The following is a 10650-nucleotide window of genomic DNA, read 5'->3' on the forward strand; positions in this document are numbered from 1 at the left end:
TGGAAAAAGGCTGCAATGAAACAAAGAGTGAAAAATTTAAAGGGGTCTGAATACTTTCCGTACCCACTGTATGTAGTCTACAAGATCTTAAATTGTATTTCCCTTGTCCGAGTACAAATTGATATCCCTTTTGCAAGAGACCAGATAGTATCCCATTTGCCCTCCTCTATGGTTACAGACAATTCCCTCTCCCACACACCCCTGAAACATCAGCAGCTGAAACTCCGTTCAGTGCATGGTAAAGGGAGTTCATAGATGCTTTCACATGTTGATTAAACAGAATTTTCTCAACAGCAGATGTTTCAGGGTGGTCAATAAGGCTTGTGCTGTGAGTAATATAATGCCTTATTTGTAAGATACGATAGAAATCCTGTTTGGAGAGGTTGTGAATGTTTGCAAGTTGTTCAAATGACATTAGTTTATGATCTACAAATAGGTTGCTAAGGGATTTTATGTTCTTGTTAGACCATTGCTGAAAACCAGGGTCCGAGGAACCTAGGGGAAAAGCAGGATTATTTATTATTGGGGTAAGAATGGATGTGAGATTTGATCTTCTCTCAAGTCGTCGGGTAATCCGCCATGCTTTTAGAGTATTCATTGTTACTGAATTAACACAAAGGGTTTTGATTTCTCTAAAATTATTTTAAAAAAACAAGTCGCTTAGTCTGCAGTGTGATAGTGCTGTCTCAATGTCAAACATCCAAATCGAGGTTTTACCCGTGACCCATTCTTGTACAAATCTCAAATGGGTGCCAAGCTGGTAAATTTTTATATTTGGTAGATCTAGGCCGCCCCTTGAGCTTGGTAGTTGTAACACAGCCATCTTAAGCCTGGGTCTGCGCTTGCTCCAAATGAAAGCGCTGAGCCAACCATCTATATCCTTCAACACCCGCTTAGAAAACAACACAGGAATCATTTGGATAGGATACAATAACCTAGGCAGGACATTCATTTTGATCAAAGAAATACGCCCCAAGAAGGAAATGGGAAGCGACATCCATCGCTCTAGGTCCTGTTTCATTTTACAAAATAGTGGGGGAAAGTTGGCTTTATATAATTGATCAAAGGATGGGGTGATGAAGATTCCTAGGTACACAAACCCATTGGGAGACCATTTAAAAGGAAAGGGAGGTGTAGTAAGTGGTATCATTGAGAGGGTGCATAGTGGCATCGCCTCAGATTTAGTCAGGTAAATCGTATAACCTGAAAAACGACTAAATCGGTCAATTAAATCGAGAAGACTTGGTACGGATGTTTCAGGGTCACTTAGAAGGATTAGATCATCATCCGCAAATAAGGTTATTTTGTGTCACAGCTGTCAAGTCTCCAAACACGTACCGTAGGTGTCGTCCTAATGGCCTCTGCAAGCGGCTCTATAGCCAAAACAAATAAGAGAGGCGATAAAGGGCAGCCCTGCATCACCCCCCTGTGAGTATTAAAGTATTCAGACTTGAGTCCATTAGTTAAAACTGCTGCCTGTGGTTCAGTATATATAATCCTAATCCATTTTAAAGTGGTGTGAAAAAGTGTTTGCCCCCTTCCTCATTTCCTGTTCCTTTGCATGTTTGTCACACTTAAGTGTTTCGGAACATCAAACCAATTTAAACAATAGTCAAGGACAACACAAGTAAACACAAAATGCAATTTGTAAATGAAGTTGTTAATTATTAAAGGTGAAAAAAAATCTTAACCATCATGGGCCCTGTGTGAAAAAGTGATTGCCCCCCTTGTTAAAACATACTATAACTGTGGTTGTCCACACCTGAGTTCAATTTCTTTAGCCACACCCAGGCCTGATTATTGCCACACCTGTTCACAATCAAGGCATCACTTAAATAGGAGCTGCTTGGCACAGTAAGGTCCACCAGAAGATGCTTAAAAGCTACACGTCATGCCGAGACCCAAAGTAATTCATGAACAATTGAGAAAGAAAGTAATTGAGATCTACTAGTCTGGAAAGGGTTATAAAGCCATTTCCAAAGCTTTCGGAATCCAGCGAACCACAGTGAGAGCCATTATCCACAAATGGCGAAGACATGGAACAGTGGTGAACCTTCCCAGGAGTGGCCGGCCGCCCAAAATTACCCCAAGAGCGCAGCGACGACTCATCCAAGAGGTCACAAAAGACCCCACAACAACGTCCAAAGAACTGCAGGCCTCACTTGCCTCAGTTAAGGTCAGCGTTCATGCCTCCACCATCAGGAAAAGACTGGGCAACTGGACTTGAGCTCCAAGGAGAAAACCACTGCTGAGCAAAAAGAACATCAAAGCTCATCTCAATTTCTCCACAACACATCTTGATGATCCCCAAGACTTTTGGGACAACAGTCTGTGGACCGATGAGACAAAAGTGGAAACTCTGGAAGGTGTGTGTCCAAGTATATCTGGCGTAGAAGGAACACTGCATTTCCTAAAAAGAACATTATACCAACAGTAAAATATGGTGGTGGTAGTGTGATGGTCTGGGGCTGTTTTGCTGCTTCAGGACCTGGAAGACTTGCCGTGATAAAAGAAACTATGAATTCTGCTGTCTACCAAGAGATCCTGAGGGAGAATGTCCGACCATCTGTTTGTGTACTCAAGCTGAACTTGAGACTTGAAACGAACTTGGGTTCTGCAGCAGGACAATGATCCTAAACACACCAGCAAGTCCACCACCGAATGGCTGAAGAAAAACAAAATGAAGACTTTGGAGTGGCCTAAACAAAGTTCTGACCTGAATCCTCTTGAGATGTTGTGGTATGACCTTAAAAAGGCCGTTCATGCTCGAAAACCCTCTAATGCAACTCAATTAGAACAATTCTGCAAAGATGAGTGGGCCAAAATTCCTCCAGGACGCTGTAAAAGCCTCATTGCACGTTATTGCAAACGCTTGGTTGCAGTTTTTGCTGCTAAGGGTGAACCAACCAGTTATTAGGTTTAGGGGGCAATCACTTTTTCACACAGGGCCATGATGGTTTGGATTTGTTTTCACCTTTAATAATAAACACCTTCATTTACAAATTGCATTTTGTGTTTACTTGTGTTGTCCTTGACTATTGTTTAAATTGGTTTGATGTTCCGAAACACTTAAGTGTGACAAACATGCAAAGGAACAGGAAATGAGGAAGGGGGCAAACACTTTTTCACACCACTGTATGTGTTTAAACATTGTGTGTGATTTGCATTATAAGTCCAAGCTAAAAGGTAAAAGTATTATTTCAACAGAAATGAAAACATGATGGTCAAGCATTAAGTTTGTTGTTATAAGTATATAGTTTGTCTGGTTTCCGTCACTTTTACCCCCACTGATCTTTTCCTGAACTGAGGGTCATAAACCCTCATTCACATTCCAATTGAAAGATATTGAATAGGCACACACACACCACTGTGGCTAAGAGACACGCGGCCGTGAGCACTCCAAAAGACCAGTATGTGTACATGAAACAAGCACAGGACAACTAAGATCCTGTAGTACAAAAAGACAACAAATACTGAGAAGCCGTTGTTCTGTCCACTGTGGGATGGAATGCATAAATTAAAAGGATAATATGACTAAATTAGAGGATGACACCAAAACCGTGGGTCTCATATTACGTGCCAAATTGAGAAATAAAATAATGAAGGTAGAAGGTACCATGCTGTTCTCCACGGTCTTTTAATGCTCATGCAGGGAGCAGCAAACCCCATAAGGGACACTCGTACACAAGACAAGGAAGATAAGGAAGACAAGGCTTATAACATACAGGGACAGAAAAATGATCAGTAATTTCCATAAAATCTAGACACAAGGCTGCCACCATATTCTCCGGTTGGCACACGTGAAATTTAACCAGCAGTAAACATACATAAAGGGGCAGTGACTCTGTGCAAAGATACCACCTTGTTAACAGATGGTTCAGAGGGAGACAAGAAATGAGAAAATGCGTGCCCCAGAGCCCCTCTCCACTCATAGTCAACTCCGCTGCTGCGAAGCGAAAGCGAGAAACAACCGTGGGACAGTAGAATATCACGATTCTGCATTGAGACAACAAACACACAAACTTGAAGTGGAGGAAGGGGGGGACACAGGCTGCTGCAAGAGCAGGCTCCCCCTTTGACTCCTTCCACAGAGGGGGCTGTAAAAAACACAGATAAGAAACCTCATTTAAAAAAAAAAAAAAAAATGCCTCTGCAGGGCAAAAGGTAACACAAGGGTTAAATTAAAAGAAAACAGATCTGATAACACTAAGAATGATGTTATTGGGAGAAAGAAGAAGATGTGGGTGAAGCAAAGAATCAAACTTCAGTTAATGTATAGATCTAAAAAAATTCCAGTTGAAAGCGTTAATTGATTAAATTACTCAGTTGACTAATAGAAAATGGCTTTGATCATTTCCAGGTTAAATAAAAGAAAAATGTGAGGCTTCCTATAATGTTAACTTTTCATACCTTAAGCACATGCATTACTTTTGTGATACTTTTCTTAATTGGGCAATGTTTTAGGGGAATTTTGTTGGTAACAGAAATAGAAAGATATTTACAGTTTGGAATTGGGACTTTAAACGTAGAACAGGGAAATTATGATATTTCTTTCTATTACTATGGCTGACCCTACAACAGTAACATTTTGGAATTAATGTCATGGATTAAGGCGGAATCCCAATCCTTCGTCTTACCCCGTCCCCTTACCCCTTTCCCTAGTTTTTGCGCGTTCATGCGGGACCTAGTGCTGTCCCAATACCTAGGGTCAGGGTTAGCTTGCAATGCTAAGGCTAATCCCTAACGCTAATCGCTAACGCTAACGTTGATTTGTACAACAGTCCCGCATTTCTCTGCCTCGCATAGACTGTATAGATATACATTAATATTAACGGTCTATGATACATAGCTACGTGCTTTACATATACTGCCCTGTATCACTCAGGGACGCAAGAGGAAACCCAACAGCTGATCCACTTTGGGGCTGAAAACGAGCAGATGTTTCCTAAATCCTTTGTTCACGTTGTACCCATTTATTATTGCATTTGGAGTGTATTATTGTAATCATTTGTGATTAATTCCTTTTCATTGTTCATTGTTCATGCACTTGTACTGTATATTGTTGTTGGTTTTGATTCGGGACACTGATGAAATGTGAGGGGGGGGGGGAGTTTACTGGCCAAAATGCATCAGACTGGTCTGGAATATCAGAACAGCTGAGTTATTTTGTTGGTTTGTGGTCTTGTGTGTATTTTTTTTAGTTTTACACATATGAGTGTATTTTTATGTGTGTGACATGTTAGTTATGGTTCTAATAGTTGATAATGGTTCTGTAACATAATTTTATGTAATGTTTTTGCCTGTTATGTTTAATTTATCAGCAATAAAGACCGATTTTTGTTAACAAAATGTTTCATCAATGACATTCAAAACGGTGATAACTGAAACAGATATACAACACACCATGTAGACAGGGTGTATTTGTATGTATACATGATACATGTGTACATAGATGTATTGCAAACAGACCTAAGTACTACAGAGATAAGAACATTTGCCTCTGCACCACCAAAGTGAACATAAAATAACTATAAAATATATAAATATGTCACTGTTGTCCAAACCCACTGAGTCGACATACAGAGACGGCATCTTGGAAGTTTGTGATCAATACTGTATGGTGATGTCACCAAGTGGTGTCCCATTTCATAGGGGTATGTTTTCACCCTACCCCTTGGTTTCAAGGGCCAAGGGGTAGGGGTAAGGGCCAAGGGGTAGGGGTAAGACGGGGAAATGGGATTCAGCCTAAGACTTCTTTAAAGTAAAGTGGAAAGAAAAAAGGAGAGAAATCCTTTTCTTTCCAGAGGTATAGAGGACAGCTGAACTGTGGGTTCTTTCAAGAAAACACACACGCATAGAAAAGGTTAAGGTAAAAACAGAGGTTTGCACAAAATAAAGAGGGGTTGCAGTAGACCTGCAGCTCAGTGAAGATTTTGATCATAAATTACACAGTATAATGAGATCTGTTCTCATATCAGGTAACAAACTGGATAGACTAAACCACTAGGCGCTAAAGTGGGTTCTGCTGTTACCAGGACAACAAGTTAGACATTAATTAGTACAAATTTTTGTTGCAACCTAAAATAGAGAATTAAAGAAACATTCCTTTTGTTATAATTCATCTAAGTTTGTTGGTTGAGATAAGATTAAAACCAATTCAAGCTGATTTGATTCTATGTATATTTAATGTGGTGCTCAAATGAGCTTTTCAGTGAGGTTTAATTGTGGATTTTGTTTGTATTTTAGGTTTTTACATGACAAACTGTTTAAACTATTAAGTTGATGTGGAAACATTTTATTGGGGTGATTCTTTTCGTTTTCTTTTTTGACTTTTTGTTTGGTTGCTTTTAAGATCAAGATGTTGGTTTGTAACGCAAGACAGTGTGTTAATGGCTGAAAGTACTACATAATTATGAACAGGTATGCTGTAGGAGACATAACTCAAAAAGAGGGATACAGTAGCAATAATACAGTGTCCATAGCATTAAGGATATTAAACTACTCTACGATTTTGTTTTAATTTGTGCAGAAACATAACCCGTAACGTAAACTGAGGCTTACAAGAGATAAGTTCCAAAACCAGTGTTTCTCTTTAGAATGTTTGTATGGATTATATAGAGTTAAACCAGCAAGAGGGAAAGAAATGTTATTTTATAACAATGAGTGACATACACTAAATGAGTATTGATAAAAGAAAAGATAATGCTTTTTGGAGTTCTGTTTTGTGCCACACAGGGCCTCGTTGTGTCAGAACCAGGTCCATCTCGCTCCTCCAGCTGCAGGATCAGTGACAAACCGTACCAGAAGATCAACAACAACCATCACATCACCTCAGACCACAGCACAGCTAAAGACCATAAAGGTTCATGGTCTGGCTGCGATTCTTGGCCCAAAGTGACATTAAAAGTGGACCAGGGCTAAACGTTTGATAGTGATCGCAACATCTGTAAGTGTGCTGTGCTGGACTGCAGAGCAAGCAGTGGGGTCCACATGCTCTGGCTGGGGCCTTGCTGAAACTGAGGTGAGAGGGCTCTGGAGGGGTCAACCATGTGACCCTGAGGGCTGCTACACCATAAACTGAGACACCGAGGTACAGACCAACGATCAGAGGATGGACTGATAAGGAGAAGAGAGGGGGAGCGAGAGACCATCCTGGTTCTGGTATTTCAGATGCACACGTGAAGGGCAAATTGTACTCACAGACTCACATTCAGAAAATACACATACAATAGTGGGAACAACGAATATTTTAGAATTACTTATTCTTATTCTACAAATTAGGTTAAGTTCATGTGAACAAACATGTATGAAGGGTTAAGACATGCCTTAAATATATAAGCAATTTGGAATGGAAAATTAAATTTTTAAGGGTCTTATAAAATGTTATAACATTCGCATTATATTTCCTGTTATAGTTTCAAGCAAGATCGGTGGCAACTATGTTAATACAGATGGATTAAACATATTCCTTACATTTTTAATTAAGTGTTAAAAGATGATTTGAAAGGGATAGATCAGGTATTGAAAAGTACTGTGATTTAATATGTTGACAACATTATGATCTGTTCACAGGATGAGTAAACATTGAGGTGGGGTTCTCACAGAGTGAGATAAGAAAGGGGGAGTATAAAACTCAATGCTTTATTCCGGGGTGCTCCATGATTAATGCTGGGACGTTTGTCATTTCATTGTGTTCACTGAATAGGATCTACATAAAGATGATCCCAAGAGGGAATCAAAAGAGGGAATGTTGGGATTTAAAATGTTATATGTGCTTAAACATTGTGTGTGATTTGCATTATACATTCAAGCTAAAAGGTAAAAGCATTATTTCAACAGAAATGAAGACATGTTGGTCAGGCATTAAGTTTGTTGTTATAAGTATATAGTTTGTTGTTTGTTGCATTAAGTTGTTTTGCAATACTTTTGTTTTATAATATAGATGTTCTGGTATATCTTGTTATAATCCACCTCTCCTAAATGTGTTAGAAGCAGAATTGATTGTCAGTGACCATCCTGAGTCTGGTTTCAGTTTCTTTTACCCCCACTGATTTTTTCCTCAACTGAGAGTCATAAACCTTCAGTCCCATTCCAACTGAAAAGATAACGGATAAGCACACAAAGACATCACTGTGATCAAGAGACCCCAACCTTTGTGAATAAGTCCAGGGGGTCCAGGAGCAGAGAGTCAGACAAATTTGGGGGAGAGCCGTGTTAGGTTGACTCTGTATTTGTCTCTAGGATATCCTATGTAATAAAATGGATTCACATATCCACATCTGAGATTTTTACTACTAATTGAATGAACCCTGAGATGGAGCAGGATGTAGCTCCAACACTTTTTTAATTAAAATAAATGGTTGGGTTTAGACAGGAAATTTTTGCATGTATCTCTAAAATGAAAAGGTTAGGGTTAGGCAAGAATTCCGAGTGTAATCCTATCCTTAAATGGTTAGGATTTGGGCAGGGGGTCACCTGATATCTTCTCAAACTTAAATGGTTGAGTTTAAGCAAAAAGCCCTAACACATAGCCCAATAAACAAATGTTTGAGGTTAGGTCAGGGAACCTACTTCGTGCCCGACAAAGTGACTGGTTAGGTGCACTTTAAACATCTAATTCCTATAAACCACATTCTTTGTATGTGCTGTGGTATTTCTCTGTGTCATGAATACTTCTTTATAAGTCTGATTCTGTATCATTCTATAATTTCTAAAAAAAGTCTGATTTGGATCTGGTCTTTTGTTCCTTTAGTGGTTTCAAGTTTGCTCTGACCAGAATGTCTCCTGGGTTTTTATTTTTTCTAAAGGCTGCAATAAGTCTGTGGTCTTTTAGAAACGTCTTTAGGAAAATAAAATCTTAACCGCTGCTTTAAAGTCCTCTGCTCTGGTGCAGATTCTTTTAAATCTCAATAGTTAAGACTTCACTAACCCTGCAAAAGTATGTTTAGGGTGATGGGTAGACCTGTACAGTAGCGCATGCATGTCTGTCTCTTTAAAGAAAACCTTCACCTCTAGCTTGTGTGTATTGAGGAAGTCCGTCCCCTTGAAGGTCGTCGTGTCCAGGAAATCGATTGAGCTCCAACTAATGGGGGATTTGACCCTAATGGACTGCCTGTGGTTGTTTAAGGTACGTATAAAATGATCAAAATCCTCCTTTGAATGCTGCCAAACTCCCCAAATGTCATCCAGATAACGGAAATAGTGCAGCGGTCTCTTCTGGCAGGAGGCCAGAGTGCTTTCCTCCCACTCAGCCATAAATATGTTGGCATATGAGGGAGCAAATCGCTTCCCCATCGCCGTGCCTTTCACCTGTAGAAAATATTGGCCATCAAATTCAAAATCATTTTGGGTTAAATACATTTCTAATAATTTAGAATTAAATTAAATTAAATTAAATTTCTTTATCCGGCCTTTTGGATATTTTTGTAGGGCGTGTCTGACCGCTAATAGGCCCTCAGGTGTTTGGATGTTGGTGTACAGGCTGTCTACACCTTCCTCTCAACAAAATCATATGTATCCTTGATGTAACTAGGATGTTGCATCAACAGGGTTTTTAAATAAAAATCTATAAACTCTGCTGTGTAGTAAGTCTCACTCTCACAGTCAGAGACTATAGGGCGGCCTGGGGGGATCCGGTGTGGGAGGCTCCATGATTCTCTGCTTTTGTAGATCTTTGGCAGCATGTAAAAGCGGCCCAGTTTGGGGTCTTCATCCCCCTGGAGGTAGTTTTTTTTTCTTCATATTTATAAATGTCTTATTATATAATGATAATAGAATATTTTCTATAAGAGGTGTTGTATCTTAATATATAGGTTTATTTAATTTAATCTAATAATTGGTATCATTAAGTTGTCTATATCCCTCCCAGAGGTAATCCTTTCCGTCCATGAGGACCACAGAGCTCCCTTTAACTGCCGGTTTAATTACAATTTCATCATTATTGCTTAATTTATGTGCCTCCGCTTCATATTTAGTCACATTAGTTTTGGTCCAGCCTATGTTATGGTTTCGCTGGAAGTATTCTAAATCAAATTGAGTTAATTTGGTAAGTTCTGGTGGGAGTTGTGTGGCAGCAGGGAGCCAAGTGGACCTCGGAATAAAGGGCAAATGCACAGACTCAGGTTTACCATCGTAGTACACAATATGGTATACAATTTTCTATGGTAATCCTGTAGATCCATCCTAGTTTGATCCTTGTGATTCTGTCTATGCTGGGATGGAATAAAGGGTAACCCTTTGTTTAAAAGTAAGGTATGTGCTGCTGTAAACTGAAAAGATTGACAGAGATTAATCACAGTTTTTAACCCTGTTTAATTTTTTGTACTTACAGGGTTCACATGTTTAAATGCTGGATCCAGTGCTGCAGCACGTGCTCCCCGGTCTGCTTAGACCAGTGGATCGGGTCCTTGTCCACCGTGAAGCTGTTTCTGGACAGCTGGGGGATAGAGTCATAATTGGCCAGAATGTGCTTGTTCAGGAGCCTCAGGTTGGCCTGTTCAGTGGGTGGGAGGGACCTAGAAAAGTTAATCAGGGCACCCGGATATATGCCCTGGTGAAGGCTAGTTCAGCCATTTTCACAGCTTTCCTCAGCTCCGGAAAGATCACAGTATCTGGGTTTTGAGCCCTATTGTTAATGCCCAGGGAAAGAAT

The 10650-nt window shown here is 39.8% G+C and overlaps 1 long non-coding RNA gene across 1 annotated transcript in view; it reads right to left on the minus strand.

The window, feature by feature from the left end:
- The window catches only part of LOC117953433, a 21268-nt gene extending 10869 nt beyond the window's left edge, over nucleotides 1–10399 (minus strand). The window contains exon 1 of the long non-coding RNA XR_004658611.1: nucleotides 10329–10399. This is a non-coding gene — a long non-coding RNA (uncharacterized LOC117953433). The remainder of the gene's footprint in view (nucleotides 1–10328) is intronic.
- Nucleotides 10400–10650: the final 251 nt, after the last annotated feature.

Source organism: Etheostoma cragini, chromosome 11, assembly GCF_013103735.1.
Source record: "Etheostoma cragini isolate CJK2018 chromosome 11, CSU_Ecrag_1.0, whole genome shotgun sequence".
In the NCBI taxonomy this organism is placed as follows: domain Eukaryota; kingdom Metazoa; phylum Chordata; class Actinopteri; order Perciformes; family Percidae; genus Etheostoma; species Etheostoma cragini.